Here is a 14,802-nt window from a genome sequence, read left to right as displayed (position 1 = left end):
TAACCAAAACTTGGGGAGGAAGGGTTTATTTCACCTGAAGGCTTTTTAGTTCTTCATCAGGAGAAATTCAAGGCGAGAACCCAGAGGCAGGAACAGAAGCTGTGCCATGGAGGAACGGTGCTGATTGGCTTTCGCTGTAGGACTTGTTCCGTGATTGCTTTCTCACGCCACCCAGAACAATCTGCTCAAGGTGGCAGTGCTCCCAGGGAACTAGGTCCTCCCACATCAGTTACTCAAGAAAATGCCCTGCAGGCCTGTCTATAGACACCGTGATAAAGGTATTTCTCAACCGAGGTTCCTCCTGCCAGATAACTCTAGCTTGTGACAAGCTGACAAAATAGTGACCAGGATACAAGCTACAAGTCAGTCTAATGGAGCCAATTCCTTACTCTGAGGTTCCCTCTTCCTGGATGACCACTGGTTGTATTACGTTGATGGTGGACGTTAACTATAACACCTAGTATATTTGAGACAGCCAAAGACTAAATGCCCGGGAAGTCACTAATTTCACACACTAAATACACAGAGGTGCAATTTTTTATGATATGAACTATAACAAATGGCATACATGCAATGTGTTGGTACAGGGCTCCAAATTACTCATGCTGTATCAGCAGACATTGATATGCAGGAAATTAGGGATTTATAAAACGATTACAAGTGCCAGGGACTAGACCTGGGACTCGGTCCTCAGGATTGGCTCTCATAACACCGACCTTCCAAGGAAGCACACCTACTGAACAGAGAGCACATAACCATCTCTGCTGTCACCACCACAAAACTTGCAAATGGGCATTACAGATGCAGTTCAGCTTCTAGCTGTGTTCCAGATATTTCTTCTCAACATCTAGGGAAGTAAGGTCCAGACTTGGGATATCAGAAAATACTCCAAGGAGCAGAAGGACAGCCCCTCTCTTATGCACATCTATTGTTAAAATGTCCTCCCCAGGGGACAATGTCTACCCGTCCCTTCCAAAGGCCCAACAACAATTCGAGGTATGATACCAGCAAAGTTAACTCTGAGAACCAATGTGTGTTGGGCTTGCTTACAGAACACTGGGGTTACAGGCAGGGGGTGGACGGCCTTAAAGCAGCCACCATAGAATGTCTACACCCAGCACGGATAGTGGCCTCCCTGCTTCTTCCCTCCCTCTACACTTGCAGCTCCTCCCTTAGGCCACGTACACTTAGGGTAGCATTGGATGCACCTAGTCCAGAGGCGTGGCCGCAGCCTCCAGTGAGGCTGCCCTGAGCCTCCCTAGCCCTCCCCCTGTAAGGGATGTCAACAGTCAACACGTGCAGTTGTGGTAATTTGTAGGCAGGCCCAGCTGAACTCACGCAGATGGCGGCAGTTTGACTTAGGGACCAAGCCTGCACCCATTTCACAGGCTTGCACACAAATGGGAATTAAGGTAAACCAGGACGCTTAGCTGTAAGGAGTCTAAAAGGCATAGCTGTTAGCTCTCCAGCCTCTGCTATTTGAATAGTCACACTGGAGACACGGTTAAATGAAACAGCCTGATGTGTCCACTACAAACTACAGTGGAGCCCAGCAGCAAAAGCCTCGGGGACTCAGACTCCCTGAGGCGGGCCTTCTTCCACCGCCGTCTCTGCCCTGGATGCCTCGGGCGCAGCTGCAGCTGGCCCTTCTGTTTCTTGTGTCTTTTTCTCCCTGCCATGTATTCTTTCTCTCCACCATGCATCCCAGATCATCACTGCCCCAACTCGTTCATTCTCTCGCAAAACCAAAGCCAAACCGAAATGACAATTAAAAAAGAAAAAAAAAGAACTAAACAGACAAATTAAAAAATAAGCAAACAAAACCCCCACACAGCTGGGGAATGGGGACAGAGCCAGGTGGATCTCTGCCAGGCCAACCTAGTCTACAGAGTGAGTTCTAGGACAGCCAGGTCACACAGAGAAACCCTGTCTCAGAAACAAACTAGAACAACAACAATGACAACAACAAAACCCACCCCACTGGGGGGGAAAAAAACCCAAAACCAAAAAACAAACCCAAAACTTACAAACAAGAATTTCTGAGTTCGAGGCCAGCCTCGTCTATAGAATGAGTTCCAAGACAGCCAGGGCTACACTGAGAAACCCTGTCTCAAAAAAACAACCAAACAAACAAACAAACAAAGAAGAATGAAAAAGAAGGGAAGGAAGGAAGGAGAATGGGAGAGAGAAAACAAGTAAGACAGAAAATACCAAAACAAAACAAAAAGTGCGCCTAAAAAGCCTCGGAGCCTGTCTCGTGTTTGTCATCTGCCGGGCATGGGACCTGGAGCTCTACACCCAGGAGCTCTATTTGTGTTTGATATTGTATCTGGCCAGCTTTGATGGACTTCATTGTCCCTGTCCAGTTAGAGGATTAGAGGGAAGCCAGTTGATGTCAATGCTTAGACTCAGAAGGAGACAGTGAACACACGGGTGGCAACACACTGCATGGTGATCTCATTAAAATCTCACTGCGAAGTGCACCAGATGAACTCAGTCTTCAGTTCCTTGGTCCCACATGGAGGAAAGGCAATTGGCTCCTACAAAGTTGTCCTTTGATCTTTGACTTGTGTGTGCATGTGCGCGCGTGCACGCACATACACACACACACACACATATACACATACACACACACACACACACACACACACACACACACACGCATGCACTGCAGTCTCCCTTGACTCTTGCTTCTGGCTACTTCCTGGAATCTGGAGGCTGGTCCAGTCAGGGGAATGAACAGAATTATCTTTAAAACAACAGTGAGCCTGGTGGTGATGGTGGTGGTGGCGGCGGCAGCACACGCCTGTAATCCCAGCACTTGGGAGGCAGAGGCAGGCAGATTCCTGAGTTCGAGGCCAGCCTGGTCTACAGAGTGAGTTCCAGGACAGCCAGGGCTACACACAGAAACCCTGTCTCGGAAAAACCAATAAATAAATAAAAACAGTGAATACTGGATTTCAAACTCTTTTTAGGCCTTATAAATTGCCAGTCGTTTGAGTGACAGTTACAACTGCCACTTCTGCAGGAAGCATGAGGACTGGTGTTTTGTACCGAGTGACAGAAGACAAGAAGCAGCCTACCTAACCACTCTATGAGGGAAACGATGCTACCGGAGGCAGCTGACCCTTGAACACCAGGCCAGATGTGGGGAGGCAGGAACGTGGCATGCTGCTTAGGTGGACTCCTACGGTTAGTCAGCCGCTACATTTGAGTCAGGGAGCACCCTAAAGCATGGCGGCTCATTCCGCAGACCCCAGCTTTCCCATCCGTGATGCAGGGACCAGCCACGACCACCCTGCTGGGGCTGCTGTGGAATCAGCCATGCCTAGACACAGGAAATGGAGAAGAAAAGTGGCCAGGCCCTCTTCTACCTGTGGGCATCAACACTTTTCCAGAAAGCCACAACTCAGTGATATTGTCAAAGCTGTCATTTTTAGGGTTTGGGGAATTGAGAGCCATATAGCTCCTTATACGAAAACAAACAACAAACAAACACAAGCACACTGGCCTCTGGGTGGAGCCTGGGTGCCGGGTGCTGTGGCATTCCCTTGTGTTTCCTCTGGGGGTACCCTGGACCTTTACCTTGGCCTTTCCACTGTGGCCCTGACCTTGAAAACCTGCAGGAATCAAGGCAATGGGGGTGGATTTGGAGCTAGAGTGGGGGAGGGTTGAAAAAGTCTTTGCCCTTCCCCCCAGAAAGTCTCTGTCTAGTGGTAACCTGGACAGTTTTCTTTCATAGTAATGTTTATAATTAAAATGAAACACATTGAGAGAGAGAGAGAGAGAGAGAGAGAGAGAGAGAGAGAGAGAAGTCACTTTGGGCTTGGCAGCTTCTCAAATTACGAATACATTTCCCTAACTGAATACAAGCCCACAGCTTCAGGGTTTTGGCGCCGATTGACAGCACTAAATAATTTCTGTGCTCAGAGACATACAGCACGATCTTCGGGAAGCCAGGCAACAAAGAAGAAAAAAAATTATTTCAAACTAAAACCCAAATTACGACACACTGAGCAGCTGCACTCTGAAGAGAAAAATCCTGAAGATCCGACATCATCGATAACAAGGAACAAAAAGGCAGATTGTTAAGCTACGTTGTAGAAACACATAACTCTATTATATTTTATGGGCTAGCTATGAATGACCTGAAAATGAAATGAAGAGAAACAATTTTGTTAAAAATGATGTAAAGATAACAAAATACCTGAAATTGACAAACGAAACCCAACACTTGTACACTGAAAATGACAAAGTGGGGGGAGGGGTGGAGAGATGGCTCTGCAGGTAAAAGTGCTCATTCAGAGATCACACAAAATTCAGTTCCTAGCATCCATACTGGGCAGTTCACAAGCAATGGTAAGGGCAGGTCCAGGGAACGTGATGCTCTCATGGTGAAACCAGTTCTAGGGTCAGGAACTCTGAGGCTTCTGCACCTCTGCTGGTCCCAAGTAGAGACCTGTGAGAATGGACTGTACTTCAAAGGCACACCCTCTTGTACAGCAATGCCAACTACTGATTTGAAAGTGACAGGGCTTGGTAGGCCCTCTAGTGTGAAGACAAGGGCAGTGCAGCAACAACGGATTGGCGTCCAACCTCGAACTAGAGCGCCATCTACTGCTGAGGCCGCAGCAGTGACCACGGCCTCAAAGAAAAAGCCTTCTATCCCTAGAAGGATAGACCTGGAGTCAGGTGACAAAGAAGAGAAATAAATATCAACTCTTCGACACGCAGATGTCATTGGACATGCCAGCAAACACAAACTTTAAAGAAACCATGACCTCATCTAATGGACATCTGAAACTGACCACCAAGGAACTGATACTTGAAATCTCAGATGGATTTTTTTAAAGATCTATTTATTTTATGGATGTTTTGTCTTCACATACATCCAACACACCAAAAGAGGGCATCATATCCCATAGACCTACATTTCTAGATGGTTGTGAGCCACCATGTAGGTGCTGGGAATTGAACTCGGGACCTCTGGAAGAATGGTTAGTGTTCTTAAACATTGAGCCATCATCTCTGTAGCCTCCTCTGATGAAGAATTTAAAGTTGCTATTTTTAAGGAATCTCAATAGACTTCAAGAAAAACACCAAGGAACAGTTTTATTCTCCATCAATGCCACAAACAGGGAGATAGAAGAAACTTTAAAGCAATGAAGATCCTTGTTCTAAAAAAAAAAAAAAAAAGACAAATGTTCACAATAAAGTGAAAACCACAGCAGAAGCTGTCTTTAGCTTCTGTTTCTTCTTGTCAGGACAAAACAGCCTGGCAAAGCAACTTAACGGAAGAAGGTTTATTCTGTCTCTCAGCTCACGGTACAGTGCATCACGTGAGGAAGTCAAGGGGCTTGCAGCGATTGGTCAGGAAGCATCAACAGTCAGGAAGCAGAGAGAAATGAATGCCCGCTGCTGTTCAGCTGGATTTCTCCATTTTATGCCGTCCAGGATCCCCTGGGCGAGTCAAGCTATGCGGTTTTTCCGCATCAGTTAAGACAATCGAGACCGTCCTTCACAAGCACAGCTAGGCACCGTCTTCTCCGTGATTCCAGATTCTACTGAGTTGACAGTTAACACTGATCATCAAGAAGAAGAAGGTGTCTGAATAGAAAGTAAAAGATTTTTACTTTAATTTGAAAGTAGAGAAAGGCCCAAGGAAAGTCATTATTCAAGATAAGGGAGTCAATCAGCAATCAGTAATCAGGGATTACTATAAATGTATGTGCACCCAATAGCAGATCATAGGGATATGCAGGCGGAGCACTGATCAACAGAGGAGAGTTACAGTAGAAGATGTAGTGTGGGATGGTGTAACTCCATTCAGCAATGGACAGACTGCCCAGGCTGAAAACCAGCAAACGGCAAAGTTTCATTAAACTGTGTCCTAGACCAAATGGGCATAGCAACAGATCTCCACAGAACATTCCATCTGGTAGCTGCCAAAGACATATTCTTCCCATCAGTGCTTGCCACATCCTCCCAGCCAGATCATATAACAGACTGCTACACAGGTCTCCCCACAGTGCTCAGAAGTGAGATTACGCTGAATGTCTGCAAGGAAAGCTTTAGAAACCACACTGACGTACGCCAGGCATATAATACGCACCTAGACCACCAGCAGGTTAGTGAAGAAAAATAAGCCACAAAATATCCTCAAGCAGATCCGTAACACACCAATGCCTACGGACGGCAGCGGGAACCATGCAGAGACAGTAGAGTCACCACAGAGCCTCTGCCACATGAGCAGTGCGTGAGCTCAAATAAATAACCATCTAGCATCTTAAGGGCATGAAAAAAAATCAGATCCAAAATCAGAAGGAAGATAATTATATCAGAGTGAAAATAAATGAAACAGTAACTAAAAACAAAACAAAAACCCCCCAAAACTCAAAAAATAAAAAAATAAACCAAATCATTTTTTAAAAATACATAATAAATTCAGGCAGTGGTGGTGCACGCCTGTAATCCCAGCACTCTGGGAGGCAGAGGCAGGTGGATTACTGAGTTCAAGGCCAGCCTGGTCTACAGAGTGAGTTCCAGGACAGCCAGGGAAAAACCCTGTCTCGAAAAGACCAAATCCAAAAAACAAAACAAAACAAAAAACACATAATAAATTGACAAACTCACCTACATTAACAAAGGAAACAAAGACTACAAGTAAAATCAGAGATAAAATGGGAACATTATAACTGACATCACAGAAACATAAAGGATCATTAAATGATTATTTGCCAACAAATTTGATAACCTAGAAGAAATTGACAAGTTCTTTGGAAACGTTTGCCATAATTGATGTATCTTTCTTTCTCTCTTTTCTTTTCTTTTCTTTTTCTTTTCTTTCCCTTTCTTCCCTCCCTCCTTCCTCACCTCCCTTCTCTTTCTTTCTTTCTTTCTTTCTTTCTTTCTTTCTTTCTTTCTTTCTTTCTTTCTTTCTTTCTTTCTATCTATCTTCTTGTTTTGAGACAGTCTCTTTACATAGCTCTGGCCTGTTTTGGAACACACTATGTAAACAAGCTGGCCTTGAACTCAGAGATTCACTGCCTCTGCCTCTCAAGTGCTAGGGTTAAAGGCATGCACCCAGTCGCAACTGAATCATGAAGAAACAGAAAACTAGGACAGGCAGATCCACTATGATTAAGCAAGACTGAATAAACAATGGATAATAAAAATGTCTCTCAATTAAATAAACCTAGAACTACATGCTATCTGCTGCTGCGTCTCTGTGACATGGCATGAAGTGCCTGACCTGGGCTACTTACAAAGGAGAGGTTCATTTAGCTCACACTTGCGAAGGCTCAGTCTCTAAAATGGCATAGTGCAGCCATATGCCGATGGTTCGTCCTTCTGCCGCACCATCTCATGACACAGCAACAACAGAAGCACGTGTGGGCAGATGCGACTGGCAGCATCTCCAAGCTGGAGCAGAGGAGCAAAGTGTGTCTCTGTTCTGTCCTCTCACAAGACCTATGGAAGGGGTCCTATGGTCTTCATGTGGGTCCTGAACAGCTGGAGTGGGGGCTGTCCCAAAAGCAGTTGCCTGAACATATTCTTCTTGCTGGGGTGCCTTGTCTGGCCTCAGTGGGGGAGGATGTACCTAGACCCCCCAGGGGTGTCCCCCACTTGCTCAGAGAAGGGGAGAGGGGTTGGAAGACAGGATTGTGGGAGGGAGAGACTAGGAGTGGGACAGTGATGTAAAGAGAATAAGTTAAAAAAAAAAGAGTATGTGTGTGGGCCTATGAAAAATGTTATATCCCCAGTTACCCCAGAGCCTCCCTTGGGGCTACTCCCAGAGGTTCTATGATAGAACCTCTGATAGAAGAAATCTCCTGATAGAAGAATCCAGAAGACAAGCCTTCAGCATCTAACTAACAGCAGCTTTACTGATGAATTCTGTATTTGAAAATTCCAAATATTTTCAAAACTGATACCCATTCTTCATTTGGTTAAAAAAATATGACAGTGGGCATGGTGGGGCACATCTTTGATCCCAGCACATGTGAGGCAGAGGCAGGCAGTTCCTGTGTATCTGAGGCTAGCCTGGTCTACACAGTTAGCTCCAGGCCAGCCAGGGCTATGTAGTAAGACCCTGTCTAAAATTAAAAGGGGTAAGGATAAGAGGAGGAGGAAGAAAAGGAAGAGGAAGAGGAGAAAAGTGTTCCCAAGCTCATTTTATGAGGCCAGCATTATTTTTTTAATTAAGATTTACTTTTATTATCTTTAATTTTGTATATATGGTGTAGAGAGCCAGAGGCATTGGGTCTTTGTGGAGCTGGAGTTACAGGAGTCACCTGGTGTGTGGGTGCTGGGTACTGAACTCAGGTTGTCTATGTAAGAACAGCACATCTTCTTGTAACCACTGAGCCATTTCGCTAGTTCCAGGCTAGCACTATCTTGACCAAAAGACAGCTACAGGCCAGAATTCCTAATGAACACAGATGCAAAACTCTCCAACACATATGAACAAGAAAAACCCAACATCATCTTAGAATTATTCACTGCAATCCCATGCAATCCACTCCGAGGAGGGATGGATGAATTAACATAGTAAACCAAGAAATGTCATCAATTAGCAGGCCTGGTTAGAGCTACTATCTCTATGATAAAACACCATGACCAAAACAACCTGGGGAGGGAAGAAAGGGTTTATCTGGCTTGTGTGTCCACATCCTTAGTCTATCACTGAAGGAAGTCAGGATAGGAATGCCAACAGGGCAAGAATCTGGAGGCAGAAGCTGGTTCAGAGGCCATGGAGGGGTCCTGTTCACTGGCTTGCTTGGTGTGGCCTGCTCAGCCTGCGTTCCTAGAGAACCCGGGACCACTAGCTCAGGGGTGGCACCACCACCCAGGGTGGGTCCTCTCCCACTGATGGCTAATTAAGAAATGACCTACAGCTGGGTCTTAGAGAGGCATTTTTATAAAGTGAGCTTTCCTCCTCTCGGGGACTCTGGCTTGTATCAAGTTGACATAAAACCAGGCCAGAACACACCCCAATAAAATGAAGCACAGAACCGAAGAGTCCTTGACGACATTCAGATCCCTTCATGATAAAAGGCCAGATAGAGTTAGCATCATCCTGAATGGGAGGGGATGGAAAGCCTCATCTTTAGGTATCGAGCACGACCAGGATGCCGACGTAGGCTACTTTTATTCTACATGCTGCTGGGAATCCTGGTCGGTAATAAGGCCACGGAAAATAAATAAATGAATAAATAGCATCCAGAATGGAACGCATAAGGGAAATCATTAGTACTTGAGAATACCACAGTGAATTCATCAAAGAGACAGGTCACAAAATCAGCGTAAAAAATCAGTTGCCTAGCAATATGTCAATAGATAATAAAAAAGGAATGCTGTTTGAGAAAGAGAGAGTGAGAGAGAGACAGAGACAGAGACAGAGAGACAGAGAGAGAGAGAACAGAGACAGACAGACAGGTAGACAGACGGACACAGAGATAGATACAGACCTGGAAATAAATTTAACCAAAGAGAAAACTGAATGAAAGTAATTGACAGGACATAAAGAAATAACATACCACACGTGGGATCAGATAAATCAATATTGTTAAGATAGCCACACCACCTGAAGGAGCTAGAGATTTCACGTAATCCCTATTAAAATAACAACATGGCTCTCCACAGAACTGAGAAACACAGTCCCCACCAGGTGAGGAAGAGTTAAATCAACCGTGATTGGAGAAAGCCAAGTGGGAGTCATTAGACCACCGACTTCCAAACCCGCACAAGCACCACGCCGCATCTCTGCCCCGAGCTCCACAGGTGTGGCTCTTCCCTTTAGTCTGTTATACACTTGGAGTTGATTTTACACACGGTGAGAGACTGAGGTCTAGGTTCAACCTTCTGCATGTGGACATCTGGTTTCCCTAGTGTCTTTACTGACGAGACAGGCCTTTCCACAGGAAGTGTTCTAGTGTCCGTGTGAGTCAGCTTTCCGCTCCTGTAAAACATACCTGAGATACAACAGGTTTTGTTTTTTTTTTAAGTAGAGGTCTATTTTGGAGGCATCTGTCCATGACCCTTTGGTCCTATTCCTTGAGCCTGGGACAGCATGCTACACTATGGTAAGGATGTGTGGCATTGAAGGTCATTTCAGATACAAACGGATGAAATAGGAAAGGGCCAGGAACCAGAATTTTACATCAATGATATTCCCTAGCCACCAGAGAATCTCCCAACGGGCTCCATTTCTTGATGTTTTTAGTCCCTCCCCATAGCACCCTGGGCCGGGAATGGAGCCTTAGCACATGGGCTCTGGGAGGTTCGCCCAAGCCACAGTGGTGCCCTGTGTGCTGTTCTGCGTCCCTTTGCATTTATTTGTCTTATTTCTGGTGTTGTCGGGTTTGCTAGTGTCATGTCGATTTGGTTACAACGTCTTTCAAGCATTTTTTGAAAAAGTATTCTCACACTGTGCACCTGATACAGACGAGTTCCTAGACCATGGAAGGACTTACATGACTTTGTAGCAGACAGTCTAACTCAAGGACAGGCAATAGATCTAAACCAACATTTCTCAAAAGAATACACAAATTGCCAAGAAAAATCTGAAAAAAATGCACAACTTCACTAATCATTGGGGAAAAGAAAACCAAAATTACAATAGAATGTCACCTCCTTCCCATTTCCTACTTATCTAGGAATATCATGAATTTTGGTCATTTTCACATCCCCTCCCTCTCCTCTCTCATCCCCCTCATCCCTCTCCTACTCCTCAGAGCCCTCCTTCCTCCCAAATCCTCCTCCCACTTTATATCTGTGTTTTGTTTTCAAGACCTACTGAGTTTAGAGTTGCCTGCTTGAGCAATTCCCTCCAAATTAATACATTGATTTAAATTAATGCCTATCAATAAAGCCCAAAAGGTTTTAAGTAATAAATGATTTTTAAATCTATATGAAAGCCGGGCAGTGGTGGCGTATGCCTTTAATCCCAGCACTTGGGAGGCAGAGGCAGGCGGATTTCTGAGTTCGAGGCCAGCCTGGTCTACTGAGTGAGTTCCAGGACAGCCAGGGCTACACAGAGAAACTGGGTCTCGTGGAAGAGAGAGAGAGAGAGAGAGAGAGAGAGAGAGAGAGAGAGAGACTGACTGACTCAGCAGTTAAGAGCACTGGCTGCTTTTCCAGTTTAATTCCCAGCAACCATATGGTGGCTCACAACCATCTGTAAAGAGATCTGATGCCCTCTTCTGGAGCGTCTGAAGACAGCTACAGTGTACTTACATATACTAAATAAATAAGTTTCAAAAAAAGAATGTCTTTTAAAAAAAGAAAAAAAGAAAAGAAAGAAAAGAAAAAATCTATATGAAAATGTAAATCAAAGTTAGCCTCACTGACACAGGCCTGTAATCCTAGCTAAGCAAGAAGCTGAGGCAGGAGCATCATAAATTCAAGGCCTGTCTGGGCTACAGGAGGAGTTCAAGGCCAGTCAGGAAAATTCATGATATTCCTTTGTAACCTCCTGCCTCAAGAGAACAAGTAAAAAGAAGACTGGGGATACTGGCCAATGGAAGAGCATTGCCTAGCATGTGTGAGGACTTGGTTTAATTCACAGTGGGTGGGGCCTGGGGAAGGCATAGCGCTAGACCAGCCCAATCAGGTTAAAAAAAAAAAGGCCATGTATTTATAACATTGACTTAAAAACCTCCTATAAGACTCTGAAGTCAAGATAGACTGATAACCCAGTAGGGTAGAGTTAACAGTTCAGAGTAAACTGTTGAATTTGTAGTCAAACTACAAAAGGGATCCCTGTTCCCACCCTGTGTGCTAGGGATCAAACTCAGGGCTTCAGACAATCTGGGCAGCTACCCCCCCCCCCCCAGCCCTTATCAATTGTAAACTGAGTTGCCAAGGTAACTAAGGTAGTTAACTAGGTAAGGTAACTAACTAGGTAAGGTAACTTTCAATAGTCTGGGACAACTGAAAATGCACATGCAAAAAAGAAAACAAACCCTTGCTTCACTTGGTCAACAAAAATCAATCTAAAATGCATCAAAGACTGAAATGTAAAATTGAGAACTTCTTAAGGAAAATGCAGAAGGAAATCCCAGTCACCTCAGATTAAGCAAAGATTTCTTTGATGATCCTTAAATGAATACAAACTTCATCAAAGGGAAATCTTAAAAATCGGTGCATAGACAGTTGAAATAAATTCACAGGCCAGAAGAAAAATATTTGCAAGTTTTGGGTCTGATATAAACAGTATCCAGAATAAAGAAAGAGCTTTTACAAAGCAATAATAAGATCTTTTAAAATCCTACTTAAAAGCCAGGTGGTGGTGATGCACACCTTTGATCCCAGTACTCAAGAGGCAGAGGCAGAGGCAGAAGATCTCTGTGAGTTTGAGACTAGCCCGGTCTACAGAGTGAGTTCCAAGACAGCCCGGGCTACACAAAGAAGCCTTGTCCCGAAAAACTAAAAACCAAACCAAAACACCCCCACCATACACACAAAAACAAAAATCAGCAAACAAACAAACAAACAAACAAACAAAAAACCCAAAGCTCATTTAAAAAGTGGACACAGATTTGAGTAGACATTTCACCAAAGATTCTTAAGAGACTCATATACAGTGTGAAGAGCGCCACCTTAGTCCCCAGGGAACTGTATAGAATGACAGAGGTTTCACTCCATATGTGCCATAAAGGTTGCGGACGACTGGCTACAGTAGCTGGAAATGTATGGCCACGTGGGAAAACAATTTGGGTTTCCCCATGCAGCCCAGGCTAGCCTTGAACACACGATCCTCTTGTTTCAGCATCCTAAGTACTCGTACTACAGGCACGCAACACCAAATCCAGCTAGAGTATCTTGAAAGGTTACTAATAATGCAAACGATAAAATAGATCAAACATTGAAAAAGTTAAACAGTAACTATTCAATCAAACATTTTCACTTCTAGAAGTGAGTGAGAAATGAAAATATTTTCCCACACAATGATTCCTACAGAGATGTGCAAAGTCATGTTAGACCTGGTAGGCCAAACTTGCCAGCAAAGCAAGCATCCACCAGACAATGAGTGGAAAAGAGGCAGGGTGCATCTGCAGAATGAGATACTACTCAGCAATTATAAAAAAAAAAATGACTTCTGGGGCATACCAACAAACAAAACTCAGAAACAAGCTAGGTAGGAGAAGCTGGACACTAAAATTATTTAATACATGATTCCATGGATATGAACTATCTACAGAGCCAGAAAACATCAGTGGCAGGCTCACTGGAAGAGGAGATTAACTGCAAACACTTAACTGATGACATTTGCAGTAAACTATTTTAGTATTAGACCATGGTGTAAGATGCACAAAGGTGAAATTCCACTAGAAATTGCTGTGCCCCAATACACTGTCAAAGATTGATCATGAATATTATATTATATCCTGGAGGCAGGAGCTGATGCAGAGAGTTGCTTGTCATGGCTTGCTTATTTAGTCTTTCTTGTAGAATCCAGGACCTCCAGCCCCGAGTGGCCCCACCCACAATGGGCTGGGCCCTCCCCCATCAACCACTAATTAAGAAAAATGCCCTTCAGGCTTGCCTACAGCCAGGCCTCCCTCCTCTCTGATTAGCCTAGCTTGTGTCAAGTTAACACAGCAGACATCACCAATCAATCACAGCATCCCCCCCCCCCCCAACCAGGGAACTTGGAAACCTCCTGAAGGCACTGAGCTGGGAACTCATGATGATGAAAATTAAATTAAACGTCTTGCTTCCGCTAGAGACAACGATTGCATTAACTTTACATTCAAATTATGACACCTAAAATATTTGAAGCTGGGCATGGTGCCACCTTATCTTTAATCCCACACTTGGAAGGCAGAGACAGTGCATCTCGGCAAGTTCAAGGCCAGATTTGTCTACATAGTGTATTCCAGGCCAAGCACAGCTACATGGCGAGACCATGTCTCCAAACATTTTTTTTTTATTTTTAACTCTTTTTCTCACATACTACTCAAAAAGTCAGGCACTATTATCATTAATTCATATTTAATTGATTTAGAGTTTTTCCTTATTTTTTTTTTTATGTATTAATCAACTTGTGCCATGGGTATGCAATAGGATCTTGCTAAGTTTCCCAGTCTGGCCTAAAACATGCTATGCAGCCCAGGATAGCCCTAAATTTATGATTCTCCTGTCTCAGTCTCGTAAGTGCTAGCTAGTATTACCATGTTCATCTTGTATATTTCATTTTAAATAGTTATCAAACTGTTGTGATTTTCTTCCCAGTTGTCATTTTTCCAAATTCACAATGTTGTAATTGCAGAATTACTGGGGAGAAAGAAATTATTCTACCGACCAACTGTACTGTAATTGACATGTATGTAGTCGACATGTATGTGATCAACATGTATGTGATTGACATGTAGAGCTCCATACACATCCCTAGTATGTATGCTGATATGTCTCACCAAGCTGCGTGCCCATCACTACACTCCCTACCCACCTCATCTCTTACTCTAAGTTTGTACCTTTAAATAATCCCGATGTTTGGATTGCTGGGACTCAGTCGCAGACTAACTCAGCTCTAACATAGTACAAAACCAGCCGTAACATAGTACAAAACCAGCCGTAATCGACCACCACCTCAGATGCAGATCCCGCCTGCCCAGCTGGCTTCTCCGCCAAAAGAGAAGCTAAGTCCCAGCTGGCAAAGCCCACTTTAAGCACATCCTTTTTTTTTTTTCTACGAGTTATAAGCCCTAGAATCTGGCTAAGGTCTGTATGACGCTTCTTGCCCTGCATATATATATATATATATATATATATATATATATATATATATACACACAC

This window comes from Apodemus sylvaticus, chromosome 11 (genome assembly GCF_947179515.1).
Source record: "Apodemus sylvaticus chromosome 11, mApoSyl1.1, whole genome shotgun sequence".
Taxonomy (NCBI): Eukaryota; Metazoa; Chordata; class Mammalia; order Rodentia; family Muridae; genus Apodemus; species Apodemus sylvaticus.
The sequence above is the reverse complement of the archived record's forward strand: the minus strand, read 5'-3'. Positions refer to the sequence as shown.